The following is a 22110-nucleotide window of genomic DNA, read 5'->3' as shown; positions in this document are numbered from 1 at the left end:
CGAGGAAACTCAATCTCGCGTAAACCATATTGTACAGCTTTGTTAACAAAGATTCTACATCGTATTCAATTTAAATGTTCAATCGTTGTTATTTTTTCGTACCGAAGAAAATTTTTCGAAATTTTCGAAAGATACTTTTGTAACGTAATGTAAACAGGATTTAAAACAAAAAAAAAAAATTTTACAAGATGAACGTGACAGGAACTAGGTTGAGGAGGAAATTAAAGGATAAAAGAAGCGTGTTCATCTTTTGTTGTGTAATATTTTCCGATAAGTAGCGGAAGCATTGAAAGTAAATGTTCGGGAAATGCGGAGGCGAAAAGTGGTGATAAGCGGGGCATGCATCGAGTATTCTAAATCTATCCTGCAAAATCCATCAATGTATAACACTTTACTCTTGGTGATCGAAGTATAGTGTATATATATATATATATATATATATATATATATAGAGAGAGAGAGAGAGGGAGGGAGAGAGAGAGAATAAAAATATTTAAATAAAGATAAAAAAAATTATACGTGTTTAACGTAAAATATTTTATTTTTTTTAAATGATGGAATAATAAAATAAAATAAAAATATTTAAATAAAAACAAGGCAAATTATTTGTTATTTATTACAATATTATTTATTGAATTAAAGTTGAAATGGAAGAAGAGAAGGAAAAAATGAGAATAAAGAATTATTTATTTGTACAATATGAAAAAACAATAATAAGATTGGAAATAATCCAAAAACGTAACAAAGTTATCACCATCTCTTTGTATTAAATTTCTAAAAATATCCAACACTAAAAATATTCCACAAATGTAAAGAAGAAAAATGGATTTCCCTCGTTTCTTTGGTTATTCACGTTTTAAGAGGATACGAGATACGCGCGAGAAAAGTAACAGCGTAGTAATATCTTTCTGGAAGATATACGACAGATCTGATACACCGTGGCCAATATACCCAGGAGAAACTTGGATCATGGGAAGAAAATGATTTTCCCTAGGGATTTTCGCAGTTGGATTCACGTGACCCGGCTAATCGACGGAGCGCGCACACTCGCTATTTGAATTATCGAGAGGAGAAAGAAAGAAAAAAAAAAAAAGAAAAAGGAGAGAAAAAAAAAATGAAAGCTCTCGCGATACGAATGATGCTTTGGGCGTGGCTGTTTTTTTTTTTTTTTTTTTTTAAGTAGAAAAGGAAAATTCGTCGGCGGGGAAAGAGTTATTGGCTACACTCGCCATGCTAGAGACCCTTCAACCACACGAATTTTCGGTCACGCCAGTGTCCAGACCCGTGGCGACAAATAGCTTCCTGCCACGCGAGAACACTATCGGTTCGATAAAAATGGCCACCTTTCATTAGAACATACATCGAGATACATACTCTTGTGAAAACAATATTTCTATACTATTGCAAAGTGATCAATCGAGTCAACCTGTTACATCGGAACGCATTATCTGAACGAGAATTCGATTGAGAATCACTGATTCTCAATATTTCAATTCTTTCTATGCTACAGGTGCGCCAATGTTTTCATAGTAAATAATTATTATTAATTTTTTTTTCTTAACAATCTTAATTTGTTTTTAACTTTGTATATTATAATAATATCCACGAAAAAAGAATTTTGATAAAAAATTTTTTCTTTATAAATAACGAGGAACGTGACGATTCAACTTCGAGATAATCTCATAAAGGATAAAAATATATAGTCAAAAAAATGTCGATATTAATCCATATCACGTAGGGAGAAAATTCTCTTAAACAGACATGATGTTCTTAGTTACAAGATTATGAAAAGACATCAAGTTATTGACAACACTGGTTACCCTTTCCCTTCATAAGAAGCATCAGTGTCCAAGATGGAGTTTGATGAAGTTTCCAGATGAAATTAAGAGATCCCTACCCTCGTATCTACGAAGCTCGCTTAACTTTATCCCGGCAACCATCTTTGGACCCCTGTTTTCTACGTTAAGTCTCAACAATTCTCCCTCACAATGGCGTGAAGAAAAACAATCAAACTCGAACAGCGGCTCTGAACACGATAAAACCAAGATCATTTCCACTATATAATAATGAAAATTCCCCGCGCCGTTATCTCATCATTTACCAGCTACCTCGTGGAGTAGAGGTTAGGTAATTACGAAACATAATTTTCCATTGATAATCATTAGAGGGAGACAACGTTAATGTGGTAGGATAAGTGCACGGTGTCTCGATGCATAGTAATCGATAGGCCCACGAACTATGATTAACACATGAACACTGAATATTTCGTAGCGTTGATTGCGTTTGATAAAACTGATGATTATAATGATGATTATTTATGTAAATTTATACCATTGCTATTGCCGTTGCACAAATGAAACTTGGATAAAAATATGCAAAGATGCAAATGAAGTAAATTGAATCTAATACATTTTGCAACAGTTTTGATTTATTAAGAGGGAAAAATAAGACAAAAATATTCAGACTGCAATGCTGTTAATGTATGAATAACGGATTGGGATATAAAGTAAATCTAACAATAAAGTATGGATATTCAATAATAAAATTCTATATTTGGTATCTGGAAAAATGACAGATTATATCAAATTATATCGCAAATTATATAAAGAATTTATAAAAAAAAAAAAATGTCAATATATTAGTATAAATAAAAATATCAGATTTAATAAAAGTAAATATAGAACATGAAATATTTAATCAATGTTGTACAGATTCATTAATATATATGATGTTATTTTGACACAAGTTCACCAGTTAAAATTATTTTAAACATGCATGCCTATCTATTGAAAAGTTTATACACATTGATTGTACGTCAAATTAATATTGTGAGGAAAGTTATTGAAGTTTATTGGATTATCTTTAGAAATTCTATGGAATCAAACTTGATTGAAAATTTTTTCGAAATAGCACGATCAGCAAATCACTGACCGACTTTGATTTGAGCGGTACTTTTAGCAACCTAACCTCTTTCATGTGTTGAATTAGAGTTATATAGGTTCCACGAAATCAATGAAGAGAATGTAGTTTTCTTTATTAGTCACGAAAAAATATCCAAACTCAGAAATGATATATATACTATGATCAAAAATTTATCAATATGTATATTATTCTAGACTTTATAATATAAATATATATATAATTTACAAAAAAAATTGATGTTATCTTTTTTTAATGAATGATTTTTGACACTTATTTATTTTAAAATAAATTATACTGCCATAATTTTCATTTTAGATATATCAAATCAACTCTCACTATTTAATTCAAAGTCTTATGTTAATTTTTTTTAATTTTTTTTATCTTGAATAGAAAAAAATACGTTTTTAGGTTAGATAAGTTATTACAAAATGGAATTATAATTCAAAAAAGATTACATATCATTAATATGGAAAATACAAATGTATCAAATACTTATAACATGTTATAGCATACACGCAAAAAATTATAATTATCTATATTTATAAAGAAATATTTACATTTCTAATATCTGATAATCCTGTATTTGTCAATTTCAATAACATAAAAAGTATATAGCCTTGCATTGTATCATAATAAATCCTATTCAATTTCTTAAAAGAATATCTACTTACTAATTTACAATCCGTTTTCATCTATTATATCTTTTCTCTTGCTTTTCTGCAAGTACTGACAATTTTCTCATCTTGGCATAGTACATTCTTTCAAAACATTCATGACAAACCATTAAGACACGGCCAGTGTTTCCAGACAGTAATATTCAACCAATAAAGTGAATAGTGAAAAACTGGGTCTCTTTGATTCTTCATCGATCCATTAGCTGACAACAAGCCCGGTCTTTTCCGCCTCATTCCCGCGATTCCGGCTCACGAGTGCAGAAAAACGTTCGATGCATTCGCGGGTACTACGTCGAAAAGAACGGTAGAATTGGTAGTACGGGATCGGAGAGTGGGAGAAAAAGCGGAGAACGTCGATTTAGGTGGAGGTGGGGATATTGCAATCCTGACAAAGAAGGAAGGTATTTCTAAAGGTTTCAATGGTCGGTCGGGGAAAAAGGGAGAAAACGTTCGATGGAGGGCGAATCTCGCTACGGCCAGGTATTTCGATATTTGTAGAAAACGAGACAAAAAGGCGGAACCGTATTTAAAAAGCGAACGTCGTCCGCGCTCGCGCGCATTGCCTCGGGATAAATCGTTCCAGGGACAAAGGAACGTTCACAGGCGAAACACGCGTTTTCCCCAATGACAATAATTGCTCTCGTTCCGTACACGATAGCCCCGCTAATGAACGGTAATCGCATCGGCGGAAAAACAATAGCAGCCGGTTTGTAGGTTAGGCGCACGGTTATCGTAAGTTCTAGTAGTTTTAAACGGAACTAAGTATTTTTTTTCTTTTTTCTTTTTCCCGAATTATCTTCTCATTTTCTTTCTACAATGAAAATATTTTGCACGATATTTTTGAAAACAAGATGTGTGTCGACTGAATAGGAATGTTCTGTAGTTTTTATTGAGGTTAAGTATTTTGCAATTATATTTTGTAGTTTTTGGCACTTTTATTGTTATTCTTAAAATCATAATAAGATTAAATATTTATTGCACGTTATAAAGATAAATTTATTTGGAACTAAAAGTAGTTTTGAATCGATAAATATCTTTGATGAATATATTGGCTGATAGTATTCCATGCTTTTGTTTTAAAAATCAATCAAAGAATACAATATTTTTTTAAAAATTGTTCATATTTATGAATTTTATTTGAATTTAGATTTAACTTTGGATTGAATTGAGTTAAATTTAAATTAGATTTAAATTAAATTCTTATAAAACATAATAAAAAACAATAATAAACATATAATAATGAGCAATATTAGAAGAAAGTTTTAAGATGAAGAATGTAAAAGAAGAATTTAGATCATATTTAGATTATATTTAAGTTTCCTTTTATTTTTCTATATATATTTACTTTTTATACGTCACATAATATCAGAACGCATAAATATATGGTATCAAAAGTTTTTGATACTTTAAAATTAACTTCAACATTAGCTAAATTTAGGTTATGTGAATTCTATACTATCATCCAATATAGCTGTTTTTTTATTTCACACGAAACGATGAAACCACTAGATCGAAAATTTGTCGCGTGAGACGATTCTACAACGACGAACACAAATTTCTCGGGCATAGCGAATGCAATTTGCTTCGGCGTCTGATTCCACGTAATCTCAATTGTTTCGAGCGGCGTACATAATTCATTCAACAATGTCTACAAAACGGTGTCACTTCGTCGATGACGGAGTTATTGTTCGCAGGATAATAGATGCCCTACGCTTTTTCCAAATCCCGGAAAATAATTAAGGACTTCGATGAGATAGGAAAATAATGGTGAGAGATCGTTTAAAAACATGTGTTTGGTAAAAAGGAGAAAAATAATGGAGAAAAAAGACCTAACCTATCTAGCATATGTTCATATGAATAAAGAATATTTGGAATATTTTTGTATTTTTGTATTAGAATATTCATAATGAGACAGAAGATTCACAAATTCATTACTCGAGAATAAAAAATTTGAAATATAGACAAATTATAGTATAAATCTTATTGTAGCATAATCTATAATTATGCAATTTTATTATTTTAAAAGATTATAATTAAAATTGAAAATTGACTCAAAATTATAATCCATAATCACATATAGTATTATAATATATATAATATTTTATAATTTTATTTTTTATTTTATATTATTATATTATTTATATTATTTATATATTATATTATTATATTATATTATATATTATATTATATTATATATTATATTATATAATTTATAATTATTTTTATTTTATAATTAAAGGGAACCAAATGATATTGAAGTCTTTGAGAAAACTTTTGGTACATCAAAAATTAAAAAAAATGATATGATTAAGAGAGTGAGATGTGATTAATGACTCTTATGAGTCATTAAGTGATCAAAGTATGAGAAAATCCTGAGGACAAGCACATAAGTATTTTTTTTAAAAAGACTTAATTTTTTACTTTTTACTTTTTTCTTCCTTTTTTTTTATTTAATTATATTTAATCTTATAATAATTTTATTGAATACTGTTAAATCTATCCAATATCTTTAAATTATTTCTTTATTTTTAATGAAGAATATTTATTTTTTACAGATGCATGCATCCAATATATATTATCTTTCACATGATATTAAATATTAAATTAAAAACAGACAAATTTTTCAGAATGTTTGTCATCTCTCATTAGCTCGTAATGAGATACTTTTGATTTATTTAATGCATGTCCTCTAACTGTCACCTGATAGCATAGGGGAAAAATATATAGGTGGAAATATGTTTTACAATAATACCTAAATGATACTCGACGTTATCGCGTCCGGCCAATGATGATGCATCACCGGGTATTATACTTCTTCTCATTAGCATTAAAACAAACGTTTATTTTATGGCTTCCATCTCGTTTTTTACCAGCAAATATTTACTAGCTTGCGGAATGTTCATTGGTGAAGAATCGTCCATTTCCAGGCTTCAGCAAATTTTTAAATCCGAACCATTCTTCTGTTTTTTTTAAATTTTCTTTTTACTTTTATTATGTATTGTTTGTTTTCAAGAAAATGTGATTTTTTTTTAAATAAATTTTTTACTCTATTTTTCTTTTAGAAAATATAATTTTCTCGGAATGGAAAATATTTCAAAATAAAATTAATTAGTTATCTAATTTTTTAAAAAATAAATATTTTTAATAAATTTTTTAAAAAATAAAAGATTTTTAAAAGAATGTAAAATATTTTGTAAAAATAACTGATATATACGTTTTCAACTATTTCGATATCAAAACAAAAATTTATTTTTATTTTATCATATAATTATACCATATTATTATTTTACTTTAACTTACACAAAGTAAATGCTTTTTAAATAAGATTTTTAAAGAATTTTTTGTAGTTTTATGACATTAGAATGTATACCAATATAATAATTCGAAAATTATATTTAGACAATCCGTAAAAAAAAAAAAAAAAAGAACAGTTGTTTATGAGAATAGTTATTTTGAATTCCAGGAAAACGCTTTCTGTTTGGTACCATGTTTTGGAGACAGCCTCAATAAGTTTATATGTATAAGACGTAGTCATGACATGAATTCTTAAGAGCGATGCCCCATTTTTAGGTTATGTCCGTAGCAGTTCATAAATAGAGAAGTCAAACTGCGATATAGAAGTCTCTTCCTTATGAATGTTGGTATCAAGAAATATACCTGGCTTTCAAAGACGGCTTTCTTTCATTTAAAGATCTTCCTCGATCTTTAATCTTAACCATCCATACAATCAAAACAGGCTTATTCTTTATCATTATTATTATCCTTATAATTATTGATGAATAATGCTTATTTACAGCTATTCTTCTAATTAAGAAAAAAAATCAATATTTCTTTCTATTTTTTTAAAGAATATATCTGCTCGAAAATTAAAATTTTTTAATTATTACAAATTTGTTACAGAAACATGGATAAATTATAAAAAATATCAAAGGAATATTTTATAGGTTATTTATAAAAAAAAAAGATGTTAAAAATAATTTTTTGAAAAATTAAATATTGTTAAACGAAGAATGACTTTCAAAACGTGATAATTTTGCTCAATGATTAGAAAAATAATACATAATTGTTTATCAAGTAAATATAGTATATAGTATATAGTATATAGTATATAGTCTGACTAGGAGCTGATGTTAGTGAATTATCAATATTAACTAATATTGGACATTGCTTATGGAGTAAGTTGAACAATTAAAGCTAATTTAAGAAGAATTTTGCGAAATATATTTGAATTATTATTAATTCTTATATAATTAAAAAACGAAATTCTATTTTCAAAATCCCATAAACAAATAAATCTCAAAAAATCAAAATTCCAAACAATGTAAAAAGACACAATATATAAAAAGATTTTATATAATTCTAATAATACTAAGACTTAAAACTTTTTTTTTTCAGAAACAAAATTTTATTTTCGAAATCTTATGAATAAATAATTTCAAAAATCAAAATTCCAAATCTGAAAAGAAAAAAATAAAACTTTATAAAGCAATTTTACTTGCAACGACTTGCAAATAATAATAAATACATGAAAAATATTCAAAAAGCTTTTTTGCATGATTTAATAGCATTATGGGACTGGAAACGTTCAAGATTACCAGAACCAGTTAATCTGAAAACCTGTACAAATATATATCCGACTAACAAGGGATGGGATTCTACCAATGAATATTACTTCTCCGATTATTAATTCCATTAATATATCTCAACCGTTTCGACCGTTATAATACCGTTAAAATTATACTAATAAATCGTCCTGATAATCCCGCCATTAACGTGTACCTCGCCTCGTTTTATCGACAGCGTTTGTCGTTTCGCGAGTCATTGTCGCGGAAAATATCCGCTCCACCAGTCTGGTTGGATTGTTCACCCATTTACAGGGTAGAAATCTCGTATGATAGAAACCACTGTATTGTACTAAGTGCCAGAAGATAAATTTGTTCATTCGTCTTGTAAAGACATGTCTAATCATTGGAAAAAGCTTCTCAAAAGTGCGATGCATTTGATATCTCATATTTTACTTAATGGAAATAATTTTGTATTTATTGTATTTAAGTATTTCAAAAAATTTTTATTGTATTCTATGTTTGGTATTTAATATAACTTAGATTATTTGAAATTTCTTTCTTAGAACTCTCTATTCTTGTTTCTTGTAAGTGTTTTGAAAAAATTTTTAAGAAATATTATGTATTGATGAAAATATAATTATATTTAAATTATATAAAAATGAATTAAAATAAATTAAAAAGAATTAATTTTAGATGAAATATGAACATAGAAATAAAATGAGAAGATAAAAAATTCTGTCTGTGCCTATATGAGCAGTTATATTCAAATCCTTGTTAAATTTTCACTTTACAAAGGAAAATATAGAATTTTCTTTCACTTTTATATTTCATTCACTATAATGAAATATTTTTTAAAACAGGAGATCAGAGAAATAATAGAAATAAAAAAAAAATAATTTTTTTCACTTTTCAACATTTTATATATTATTACAAATTATATTCTAAATCAATCAATATTATATTGGATTGATCATCGATATACTTATTTTATTCAAAATTCTTTTGCAGAAAAGTCGGTAAGATAAAATAAGTACATGCATGTATATGCATAATTTTATTCTTCAACTACTCCATAAATTCTTCCAAGTTTTTACATTAATCACTTATAAAATTAATATAAACCTTTTTTAAAGCTCAGCAAACTATATAAGAAGAGTAATTTAGTTTGCTTTATTACTAGCTTCTATACTGATGAAGTACAACTTTCTTTATTACATTAATTAGTTATTATATTAATTTTTTCTTCTGCATCATGCATACATTGACCAAGATAGAAAATCAAAAAAATAAAAAAAAGAACAATATTTTTCATCTTCCATTGTGTTATATTTATATTTTTGAAATTTATTTAATATAAACAAAATAATATATTCAAAATTACATATAACCTCAATTCAAGTTTTTTATAAAATAGAATATTTAATATTATATTTATTTTTTTCAATTTATGCATTTTTGCACTTAATTAATCTAGATACTTTTAAATATTAGAGTTTTATCACAAATCATTGATCATTAATAAAAGATTTTTCTTTTTACTTTTTTATTTCTATACTATTTCTCATTTAGTTATACTAGCCAAATTTACTGAAATAATGAAAAAGTTACCAGGAGGCTGTTAATTGATCCCAGTGGGAGCAGGCAACCAATCAGAAAACGAAAGTTAAGTCGATCCCACCAATAGCGGTTCAAAGGTATGTTATCAGTTTTCCGTTAAAGAAAGAAGGGAAAAAACGTGATGGCAGGTTAATTAGAAAATACGAGTTCCGAGATTCGAAGAAAAATTCGACCTTTCCATAGTATACAGTAAAAGTGTTAGAAATATTATACGAAGTGAAACGATAATTTTCTTTTTTTGCGTGAGTTTATTAGTTATTTCAAGACTGAATTATATTTCCTTCGATCCTTAACCTTACTAAATAAGAGAGAAAGGGATTAGGAAATTGTGTGTATGCGTCTTTTCATCGATGAATCCATCAATTTTATTATATATATATTAATCACGTTCACGGTTATTGCAGCTTCTACGAATTGGACAAGTTGGGACTATTGTTAGGCTTTTGTTCTGTTCATTCAACGAACAATCGATAAAAAAAGTAAATGAGGTCGATCGATGTCGATTTCATGAATATTTTTCTGGATTCCTTTTCTCATTAACGGCAAATTTGATTCGAATATATAAATCATTATTGAATAGAATTTTTCATAAATAAATATTTGAAGAAATTTGAAGAAAATTTGAAAAACAGAGCAATTAGATCGATTTTATCGATGACTTCAAGAGGTTATGTATCGTGTTTATTTATTACCATCTATATTATGGTATTTTTTTTTCATTTTTTCTACTTGTGAATAATATTTTTTAGATGTTTCATTCGAAATAGTAATTTTTTATTGTTTTTTATGAATTGTTTTCTTTAATGTAAAAAAATTTTCTTTGATGGAATTTCTTGACTTATTTTCTATTGAAATATATAATTTTATATATAATATTAATACTTAATAGATTTAATGATTAATGATTTGAATATATGATATATAATGACAATTAGTAATTACAATGAGTATTCAATGATTTATTTGATTAATGATCGACTATTAAAATTCTCTGTCATATAATTATATACTATTTGAATCTGTTCTCGGATTTAATATCAATTAGTTTTAGTCATCAATAGTTATTCACTTAATATAACATATATTCGTATACAGTAAATAGAACTTTAATTTAATTTTCAGGTACAAACTAACAATTAACAATTGATGATTAACAATTAACATTTTTAATTATCGATTGATAATTAATAATATATAATATATTTTTCATTATTGATTGATAAATAATTTCATTAATTGATTAAATCAAATTTTTATATTTTTAAATTTTTATTTACTTTTTTAAATTATAAGTTCTAATTATATTAATAAATATCAATAATAAAAATTTTATAATATTAATAAAAAAAATTATAAAATTTTGAAAAAAAAAATACTTAATCTGAAAAATTTTCCAATTATAGAACTTCATTTATGAATAATATAAACAAAATTTAATTGAAAATACTACCATATTAACTAATAATATATTTTCAGTTACATCTTCAGCTAGATACCATATTAGATAAAATCATTTCGTGATAACAAATGACAGCAAATTTGTTGGCAAGCTCCTCCAAAATCCCTAGCTTGTCCACAGACTTAATTGCAGAATATTACCTCTCCTAAACTACTTCATCTCAACACACATACCACAACTTAACACACACTTAATACATTAAGAGCTTCGTATATTTATGGAGAATTGGTAAAACAAGATAGAAATAAATAAATATAGGTATGTTTCAAATATCTATTTAATTCATAGAAATTCTAAGAATATTAAATTTTTTTAAAGAAATATAAATTTTTTTCAGGATTTGAAAACATTATTTTTATATTGCTTCATATATATATATTGAAATGTTTATAAGAAATTGATTTTAATGTTCGAAATTAATTCGTTTAATTTGAACTATATATATCTAGAAAAATGAAACATAACCTCTCGTAAATAATAACTGAATTTTCATAAAATAATTTATAAACTTGAAACTTCATACAGAAATTTAGTCCATCTATATGAAAATTATTGATATTCAATTGATATTCCATATTTAAATATTATCTATATTATAATAATCAAAATAATGTCCTAAGACTAAGTGATAGCACGTTTGCTAACATTCGCGTCTAAAAGCTAACTCATCCGAAATCTCATCGCGAAGTTAATCACAGAATATTAGCAATTCTAAATCACTACAAAACCTAATATGGATATCTAGAACTATGCTCGTGGAAACTGGAAATTTCTCAGAGAATTTCATTTTCTTCAATCAATCCGTTTTCCTATGAAAAAAGCTATCAATTAATTTCTCTTTCTTTCTTTTTTTTTTTTACAAAAGAGTAAATGTGATCTTTTAACTATAATCCCTTTTTTATCTCTCTCTCACCATCATTTTTATCATTTTATTTCATTTTATTATTTTCTCGAGAAGAAAGTGGTATAAGTGGGTCGAGGCTCTTTTTAACAGGACGCTCGTGCACGTGTTTATACACGCACGTATGTATGCATACGTTTCATTGGGAAGAGGTTAGGCTTCACATTAAACTGATCGTCCCAGGAATACCAACCCTTCAATAGAATTGCTTCCGTGTTTAGAAAATAAACGGGTGGGGAAGAGAGGGTCGTGGTTCTCCTCGAGACGGAAAACACGCGCGTGCACGTTCCATCTTCGTATCTAAATATTTTCCTCCGAGTTGCAAACAAGTTCCCTTCATGGCTCCCTTTGGTTTTAAAATCGTTTGGTTTGTTGGTTACATCGTGGTCTGAAGTTGAGGTTAGGTTCTTCGATTCTTGAGCAATTAATTCAACTACAGTGTCGTGATATATTTAAAATTATATGTTTGATTAACAAGAAATCTGATGAATCAAGTGTGATTAAGAAATTTAGTAAACAATTTGTAATCGCGTGAAGTGTTATCGTTCATTTAGAAAACAATCACTTTGGAAAGAATGAATTCGAATGTTTACAATCCTTGTAAGGACGCATAGATATTCAATATGGAAAAACTTACCAGTAATAAATGTAAATAAACATGCTTTTTTCTTATTTCTCTCTGTTAACAGCAAGTGAATAATGTGAAATGAAATTCCTTAGATTTATTTTTACATAGATTAGATATATTTTTACATAGATTTTTACATAGATATATTTTTTTACATAGATTTTTAAAGATACGGTTATGTATCAGAATATAGTAACTCGAAATACTTCACATAATACAATTTTGCTATCGTTATTGATTTTTCGAAATCTAAAAATACGACTGGGCTAATATATTCGAACTTAATATTATTTTCAATGAAATTTAATGATAATGGCATGTGATATTGATTAAGATTTGGATAAAATTATATATAGGGAAAAAAATTTGACAAGCGAAGAATATTCGAATATTTCCAATTTGTAATTCTTGACGGACATTCGAACGGTAAGAAAAAAGGATTCTGAAGCGCATTCCATTTTGTTACCTATTCACGACATAGGGTGGTATTAAAAGGCAGACGCGGACCGATCTCTCTTCCAAGAGGAGGATATTAAAACCGTGGCTGTACAGCTCGTATTAAAGCGAACATTCAAATAATCCTGGACGGTGTACCGTATATATTAATCATAAAAGTAGGTTATTGATCCGCGGAAACCGGCGGACAAATAACTAGTGCGCCCGTTACTAGACGCGTATGAATTTTCATAGAAAAAAGAAAAAAGAAAAGGAAAAAAAGAAAAAGAAAAGAGAAGTGAAAGAAACGAAAAGAAAAGAATGTGTTGTAGTAGGTCCATTAGTTGACGTGCAATAACAAAACCGAGCCGTTTATTCGATCCGCTTATTTTATTCTGTCAATCATATCCCTCTTTCTCTGTTTGAAACTTGGCGAATGGTGTTTTAGAATTCCTCTCCGAAAACTTCGATCCCATGTAATTTCATAATTTTCCATTCTTGACGCATTTGTGATTAATGATCGTCGAATTTTCAATTTTTTTTTCTCTTGATTTTAATCTTTTTATCTTTTTTCGAGGTGCAATTTTTTTTCAACCTTCGAACGATGAAATATATTCACGTGGACGCAGTGAAAATTATGATCCCGATCATATTAATATTATATTTATTTAAAAAATATATATCCTGAATTGAATCTTTCGTTAATAGCATAATAAGTGATCATATTTTTTTTTTATAGGATAATTAATATTAAAATGATTTTCGAAAATTAATTTCTTTTTGTTATAATGAAATTATTTTCGCTTATAAAATGGTTAATTTGCACTTAATTAATCGATTATTGTTCGGGAAACCCATAAATATTTGTCTTAAATAAATTAATTTTACGTAAATGAAAGGTAATATAGTTTTGTTTTAAATAATAATTAATTATGTTTTATATATGTATTACGAGCGTATTTTGACGTTTCAGGAAAAGTCAACTTACAATTTTCATGATTTATTCCCAAAATGAGTCGAATTTTGATGTCAACAGTTGGCAGAAGTGTCTCTGGTCTGAGAGAGTTTCGATGGCACTACTACGAAATTTCATTGGATGGCTAACGCTGGTCTAGCTAGTCACTTTGCCAACTTGCTTTGAACGGTTGTTCGTTGGAATATTATTCGGTGTAGTGGCCACTTCCTATTTCGAAGTCCGAATTTATGTGAAATTAACCGAAATTGGAAAATTTCATTAATGGAAAATGGTAATTTTATTAGGGGTTAATAATATAATATATGTAATAATTAAAACCACTTGCGTTTGAGGTCATTTGATTAAAATTTAATAGATTCAAAAAAATGGCTGACTATTATCTAATCCACTAAAAGATATCTAAGAGAAATCTTCTATTAAAAAGAAAGCTAATTTCCTTATAATGTTTTTAAATATAATTTTAAATGTCAATATATTGAATAAATTTGAATTTTAATTATAAATAACAATAATGAATGTTAAAGATAAAAAAACGAAAGGAAATTAATACAAAGAACAAGTTTCAATGATGATAAAATCGCAAATTTTTAATAACTGGAATTGTAGTAATAATGACTATTGATTATCGATATTTTATAAGTTTTCGATATATCGATAACATCGTTAAAATATCGTTAATGGATAAAAATAACTAGAATTTTTATTTTTATTTTTATTTTCTTGAAAATCATTAAAGCACGTAATAAATATTATTTATGATAAATTGCAATATAAATAATTAAACGCAACATTTGGATATCTGTACCTAGAATATTTTGCTCAATTCTTTCTGAATTATATCCTTCTATTATAAAGCGTGAAATAAAAGAATCGTAGATGGCCCGTGAAAAAAATTGCGTTCACTGGAAGCACACTCATGATAGACGTCATCCGACCGGATATTAGATTTTTTTGTCCTAAGGACGACGCGTTTCAATGTCGTGGCCAACCGACAGCGACAACGTCCACAGCTTGAGTAAATTTACGCGTAAATTGACTCATTTTCAATTAACGACGATTTTAAGCGATTAAAGCGAGCCGCATGAGCCATGGCACGCCCATGTATGACGAGTACCATCTGCCAGTGCATTTTCAGGCCGCACGCGGTGTACCGTGACGATGGAAAAATTTCACGTGTGTCTCTGCCCCCAGTGGCTCCCAAATAACTATCCTACCGTGCGACTGACGGGACTTCCATCGATACCAAATGATTCTCCGTGAAAAAACACATCGAGAATAAAGAGTGACATTTTCCCGTAGGAAACTTCGTTTCGAAGGGAATCAATATTGAAAATTTTCGTGGATATAGCTGCACCTGGCGTCACGCCACCCACGAATCTTTGGACTGGATTATCATCGAAAATAAAAAGGGCGCGAGAGGAAATGTCACTTTGAATATTTCATCTGTTTTTTAACGAAGAATCGACTGCACTGTTTTATAATGCATATTCCTTATAACACGGTATAGAATCTCAGGATAAGTGATATAATTAGACAAGAAGTGATGTAATAAACTCCAGATGGAAAAATAGAAAGAGGAAATCGAAAATTCGTCGAATAATATTAAAACAAGTATATAAAAGGATGTTCACTTCGGATCTTGCGTTCGAAAAGAAGGGGATCAAACGAATGGATTTTCAAAACGAATTTTTTAAGAATGACTTTCTAAAAAAAAAAAGAGAAAAGAAAAAATGTATTTTTCGCGTATAACATCTTGTATGTATGACATCCTCTGTTCGTCCAAAAACGAAGAGGAAATGTGACACGTTTCCCGACTACGTTTCGTGCGAGTTTGCATGTAAAAATTTCGAGTAACGTATCCCCCTATCCGGAGCTAATATCGATCAGAAATTTGGGAGCCACTGACCTATACATGCTCGCCACCCATTCACATATACTCGCCTATATACGTGGGTGTATCAGCAGAACGTCATCGAACGTGTTTAGGACAGAATTGGCTGATGGGCCAGGTGAGGTGTCGCCATATGAGAAAAATCCTGACGGTTTACTAATAACGAACACGTTTCAACGCCAGACGCCATCGATCTACGTTCATTTATCCACGCTTGCTAGGATTGGAAACCAATTTCCAGAGAAGTCGAGTTCTCGACGATACCTATATATATATATATATATCGATTCGAATTTCAAACCGACCTCAAAAAAAAAAAAAATTAAAAAAAATAAAAAAATAAAAGAGAGAAAGGGGGATTGAAAAAAAAAATAGAATAATCAAACTCGCAATACCATAGATGAAATTGTTACAATTCAACGACTGTTTTCGAACGATTTGAAGCTCTCTATACGATCCGCAACAGTGTTCCTGAAAATCTTCCAACTGGGAAGGATTAAGTGGGCGCGTCAGCGTCGATTTTCAACGTCAACCGGCGTTCACGATGGGGCGAGTCTGCGTGCGAGGGTGAAACAGGGACGCGTGGCCTAGACGCGTGTACCGTCGGCCGTCAACAAGCGTGCACAACTTTCACGAGGACTTTGCCAACCCGTGGCCGACGATACACGCCGACCCCGATTTCCGCGGGAGGATCTATGCATATATACACGTACGTACACACATACACACGCGCGCGCACACCCTCTTGCACGCTTAAGCTTCGTAAGATAATTGTTCATCGGGAGGGGGGCGAGAGGGGGATGAGTGTCAGGCTGCGGTCGCGTAAATGCCGCGTGCATGCGAAACTCCACACTGTTTCCGTTTATCGTGGCGAGATCAATCCGCAATACGAGTCGCGCCCCAATTCTCGACCGCGATCATCCCTTCCCTTTGTCCCTCCCTTGTGGAGTATCCGTCAACCCTAAACTGCTGTTTTCCCCCATTTTTTAGGTCATTTTTTCTTTTTTCTTTTTTCTTTTTTTTTTTTGGTCACTGAAATTTTCTACTACTTGCAAAAAAATCTGTGATTTTTCTTTGAATTGGATGGAGTTGGATTTGGGGTTATTGTATATATATATATCGAGAAATATTGAGATGATTATGATAATTAAAGTATTATTAATTTTAAAAACTAGAGGAGAGGTAATATTTTTTCTTCAATGCGAAAATTTTTGTATTAGAGATCTTAAAATTTTTCTAGAAGATCTATTTGATGAAAAAAATTGGCATACATTGGATAATTTTTTTTTTAATAATAGTTTATTTTAATTGCTTATTGAGAAATATTAAGACGATTGTGATTGGGTCTTAAGGAGCTTAAAATATAGGAGTCAATACATATTATTATTTGTGACAGATGGAAGTTTGTCAATTAACAATATATTCGATAATTTGTGTCATTCTTTGTACTATTTTTTTTAGTGCTATTTTTCTTAACATTATTTTCTGATTATCAACATTCTTCCGTTCATCCGAGTAGATCTAGATGGTCTTCGAGTTGTTTATCTTTCATATTATCTTCTAAATTATTCCGTATTGCATTTGATGCAACGCAGTTTGCAATTCCGGATCAATGCTAATGCAACGATGCTATACATTCTTATGTAAAGTAAGTATCCAAGTTGCGGAAGTTGCAACCATAAGTCTGTTGACGATCTATGTCCATTCTTCCGTTGTATTCCAATTTTTTATCTGAATATACAATTCTAATGATTTCTATCAAATTTGTAATCGTTTCAAATTGATTGATTAGATATTAAAATAACAGTCATTTAATCATTGAATTATCTTCGTGTTTCGATTATTTATCATAAAGCAAGCAAAGAATTGTTGTCTGAAGATCGTATTTTTCAAGATTTAAACAAAAATCTTTGATTTATTGCCCGCCTGACACTATCACTAAAACATTTTAGCGTAACAGCATTTTCGAATGTAATGTCGAGAGATATTTGGATTTTAGGAGGAAAAATAGGGAATAAAACAAAAAATAGTTTATCTGACGGTCCATTTATTCGCTTACGTCGATATTTTATACTTTGTTGTTATGGACGTATATATTCGAAAACACTGCACGAAGTAAATATTAGGTATCCGGTGCATTAAACAATACAGTCACGTTGTTAAATGAATATGCATTTTAACTACCATTCATGGTGACGAGTCGTTAATTTGATATATTTTGAAATGGAAGCCTGTTTGACTCGTATAATTGTCGTCAATATTATTATTTTTCTTCCTATCTTCTCGTTTTATTAAACTAAATTAAGAAAAAAATCAGTAGTCAAAAATTCAGTCAAAATTAAAAACAAGTTTCGTCATTTCAAAATCATTGCTAATAAAATTAAACGTCGATGGTCAATCGAGAAATTTCTAAATTTTTCGTCTAATTCAATGATCAATTCTGTTTATCCATTTGTATCTCTATGACTAAAAGGAAAAGTATATCCAGAAATCCTTTCCTCTTCTCTAAAAAATAAAAAATAAAAAAAAAAGCAGAGATCAATTGGCAAAATGCAACCGACAGGAACGGCAGTTCGATTTTCATGCGATGAAAAACAGTACCGTTGATCGGTTCGTTCGTTCCGTTGAAAAATTACTATTCCCCACCACTGTCCACCTATTTCTATTACCAGAACACCGAACTTTCGAAACGGACAAATGAATTTCTGTTTTCATCGGTACGAAACGATTACGAGCAATTCATCGACGCGAGGCCGTAAATTTTTCACGAAATCGATAACTCCACTCGTTTTTCGCCATTATCGTTAATGCGACAGCGTCGCAAGAGAAACTGCTATCTCCGATGATTGTACCGACGGTTAATAACCGGACGGTTTCATGGGCTTTAATGGAATTGCCGCGAGAATAGGACGTATGTATCGGCTAACCGAATCTTCTCTCTTTCTCTCTTTCTCCCCCTCTTTCTCCCGCTTTACCGCGCTCGATTACGGGAGAAGGACGATGCGGATTATTGAAAAGAGGACATGCACGTTGGTCGTGGACAATCAGCCGCGTCATTAACTCGTAAGAGCGAAGTGGTTCACTTTTTCCTTTTTTTTTTTATCGTGATGTGCGTGTTATCTCTTGGTTTTTTCATCGGGAAAAGTAGTGAATCGGAATGTTTGAACTTGTTTCTTTGAGACTGTTTCTCGTTTATATACGTAACGGGGATACGAAAATACGTGGAATGAAAATGAAATTTAGGTTAGGTATGGGTATGGTATATACTCTCAGTTGAATTCGTGAAAGGTTATTTATTGACGTAAATCTTTTGATATCTTGTTCTCTTTTTGAAAAGTACCAACTTTCATTTGAATTTGTTTCTCTATACACGTATGTATTCTCCACGAGATAAATTAGATCAAGATTAAAGGTTATAATCGTAAAATTGATATCAATGGCGAGGAAATTGAGTAAGTGTTAAAAAGGTAGTTGTAATAATTCGTTATATTAAATAAATTTTGATTTTATCCTGAATCTTTGGATAAATATAATAAATCAAGATAATAGCATCAGATTATTGAATCCAAAATGCAATATTTTTAAATTGATTGAACAATAGATCTAATAATAGTTGAGAAAAAAATACTTGTACAATAACCTAAATGACATAACCTAAATCTTTTATAAATGACAGAATATTACGGGAAAAAATGGTACGTATAATAGATAAATTTTGATATATTTTAACACGAAATTATATTTTAATTTTAATTTTATCACATTTGTATTTTTGTTTTCAATTTAGTTTCACTCAAACAAAAATTCTCGATCAACGAACAGTTAAACAGTCTGTAGAACAAAAATATCATTGCACAACAGAAGATCGACTACAGTTAACATGAAAATAACACGATTGTTATTAATTTAACGTTGGAGATGTACAACTTCAACAGTACTTGTTATATACGAAGGAAATGTAATATAATTTTGCATATGAAAACAGTTTTTGTTGAGATTAGAAATTACAACTTACTTATTGTTTTGTTTAAAGTTTCACAGAAACATTGAAATATATTCTATTCTTTTTTCTTTTTTTTAAAGAAAGATCAAAGAACCGATAAATAATAAGAAGACACGAAATTAAAGGAAACGTCAGAACAATCGAGACTTTTCATGGTTCATGGCTCGATAAATTAGACGACGCTGTTTTAAAAACACTTGGTAAATTACGAATAGACAGTCTTCAGGATGGGGAAAGAAATGATCGAGGAAGAACAATTCGTTTTAACTACAGCCCTTCGCAAGAAGTGCCTTCATCACCAAGTAGATTAACTCGACTCGGCTTCACCGGAATTTTTCCACGTCACTGTACCGTTGTCTCTTTAGTCAATTAAAGTATCCTTTATCTTAACATTCTTAATTATATCACCATCATCATTTAACGTGTTAAAAATACGTTAGATCAAAAACGAAATGTAGATGATTAAAGTTTAAGTTAAATCCTAGTTGAATTCAAGATTAGAAGTTGCTGTATAATTAATCTTATGGTATAATATTCTTAATATATCATAATGATCAATCTCGATGATTAGATTTTATTAAAAGTACGTTGCAAAGCAAAATGAAATATAGGACTAGATTAAATTCAAGATCATAGATTATAACGTTAACATTTTTTGATTCAATTATTTTTGTATCAAAATTATAGTATTCTATTATAATAAATTCGAATCTAACGAATTTTTAACCAAACTAATTTTAGCTTGACAAACGCAGAGCTTTTATTCGACTCGTACCGTGTAGATTTTTATCTACCTCTTAGAATTAAATTTAAGTAGAAGAGTCTTAAATTTTACTTGGATCTGATCCGACAGCCCTCATACATCGGTCCAACCGTCGAAAAAAAATTCTAAAACCCCCCTCCCTCCATCAGATAATACCTCTGGATCTTTGAAACCACTTAAAAACTCTGTCTATATTCAAACAGTAATCTTGAAGTACAGCATCTTTAACCTTCCTAACAAGCGTTAATCCCGAACCCTCCCCCAGAACCCTCGCCGAGTCTCGAGTCCCTTAGACGTCGAGACAGAAGCGGTAATTGAACGTTATTATATCCCTCGTGCGGCGGCCGTGGTCCAGGCTTCTTCTTGGGTTCCGTAAAACGACTGGAAAAACGCGGGGCCGGGAGAAAATGAACGCGGTTTGAGGACATTCCCTCTTGCTTTTGCATCCCTGGTAAACGGTCTTGGCCTTGTTTCTCTCTCTCTCTCTCTCTCTCTCTCTCTCTCTCTCTCTCTCTCGTGTTCCCTCCCTCCCTCGTGTCTGCTGCGCGAAGGCGGCGCCGCGGACAAAGATGGAAAAAACGGAGAAGAAACAAAAGCGTAGGGAAAAAAAAAGAAAGGGGGGAGGGGAAGGAGAAGCGTGGGAAGGGTGGTGAAGAATGGTGGCGAAGAGTGTGTGTTTCGGGGACGAGGAAGGCTCGGGGGGGTGGGTGGCCCTTTAATATTTGCTCGCTGCATCTCGCGAGTACTTTCCGGGGAGAGAGAAGATCGATGCGAGTGTGACCTCCTTCTCTCGCGGCCTGTTAAATTAAATTATTATGATCGTTATCGTTAAGCAGCCGAGAGGAGAGAAGATATCGCGGCGGTCGGATCGCGCGTGCCGACACCTGTAAGTGCACACAGGAACGTCGGTGTGGATCCACGAGAGAAAGAGAGACAGAGAGAGAGAGAGAGAGAGATAGAGCCGGAGGAACGGACGCGGCAAATTCTATACCGCTCGAAATAATTAGAGGTTCTCGTGTTACCTTGTTGTGTGCTAATGGATCCTCCGCCAGATGGAGGATTTTTAGCGTGCAATTTCCCGCGGAGTTGGCGGATCGGACGGTTCGGAGGAGAGGGATATATTGTTTTAATTTTAGTGTTAAACCATTGTTGCTTAATTTATTTTTTTTATTTGTTGTAATTTGCAACACGAAATTTGAAATTTGTTTATTTTATATATATATATATATATATATAACAGCAACTATAATAGATATTTGTACATATGTATATAGAT

General features: G+C 30.2%; 1 protein-coding gene and 2 long non-coding RNA genes across 6 annotated transcripts in view; 2 read left to right on the top strand and 1 right to left on the bottom strand.

Moving 5' to 3' along the window:
- Positions 1-22110, bottom strand: part of LOC122717297 — a 102747-nt gene that overhangs the window by 30120 nt on the left and 50517 nt on the right. The gene's annotated exons all lie outside the window — the stretch shown is intronic.
- LOC122717301 lies at positions 4010-6630 on the top strand. 2 transcript variants are annotated; one of them, XR_006347195.1, is made up of 3 exons: positions 4010-4076; positions 5291-5363; positions 5836-6109. It is a non-coding gene; the product is annotated as an uncharacterized LOC122717301 (long non-coding RNA). The 2 variants fall into 2 exon arrangements; XR_006347194.1 differs by lacking the exon at positions 4010-4076 and adding an exon at positions 6152-6630 and having other exon boundaries at positions 5011-5363; positions 5836-5986.
- LOC122717302 lies at positions 19145-22026 on the top strand. The gene is made up of 3 exons (XR_006347196.1): positions 19145-19763; positions 19856-20026; positions 20152-22026. It is a non-coding gene; the product is annotated as an uncharacterized LOC122717302 (long non-coding RNA).

Source organism: Apis laboriosa, unplaced genomic scaffold (assembly GCF_014066325.1).
Source record: "Apis laboriosa isolate Shangri-la unplaced genomic scaffold, ASM1406632v1 scaffold4_cov146, whole genome shotgun sequence".
Classification (NCBI taxonomy): domain Eukaryota; kingdom Metazoa; phylum Arthropoda; class Insecta; order Hymenoptera; family Apidae; genus Apis; species Apis laboriosa.
Note: the sequence above shows the minus strand (reverse complement) of the source record. Positions and strands in the feature narration are given on the sequence as shown.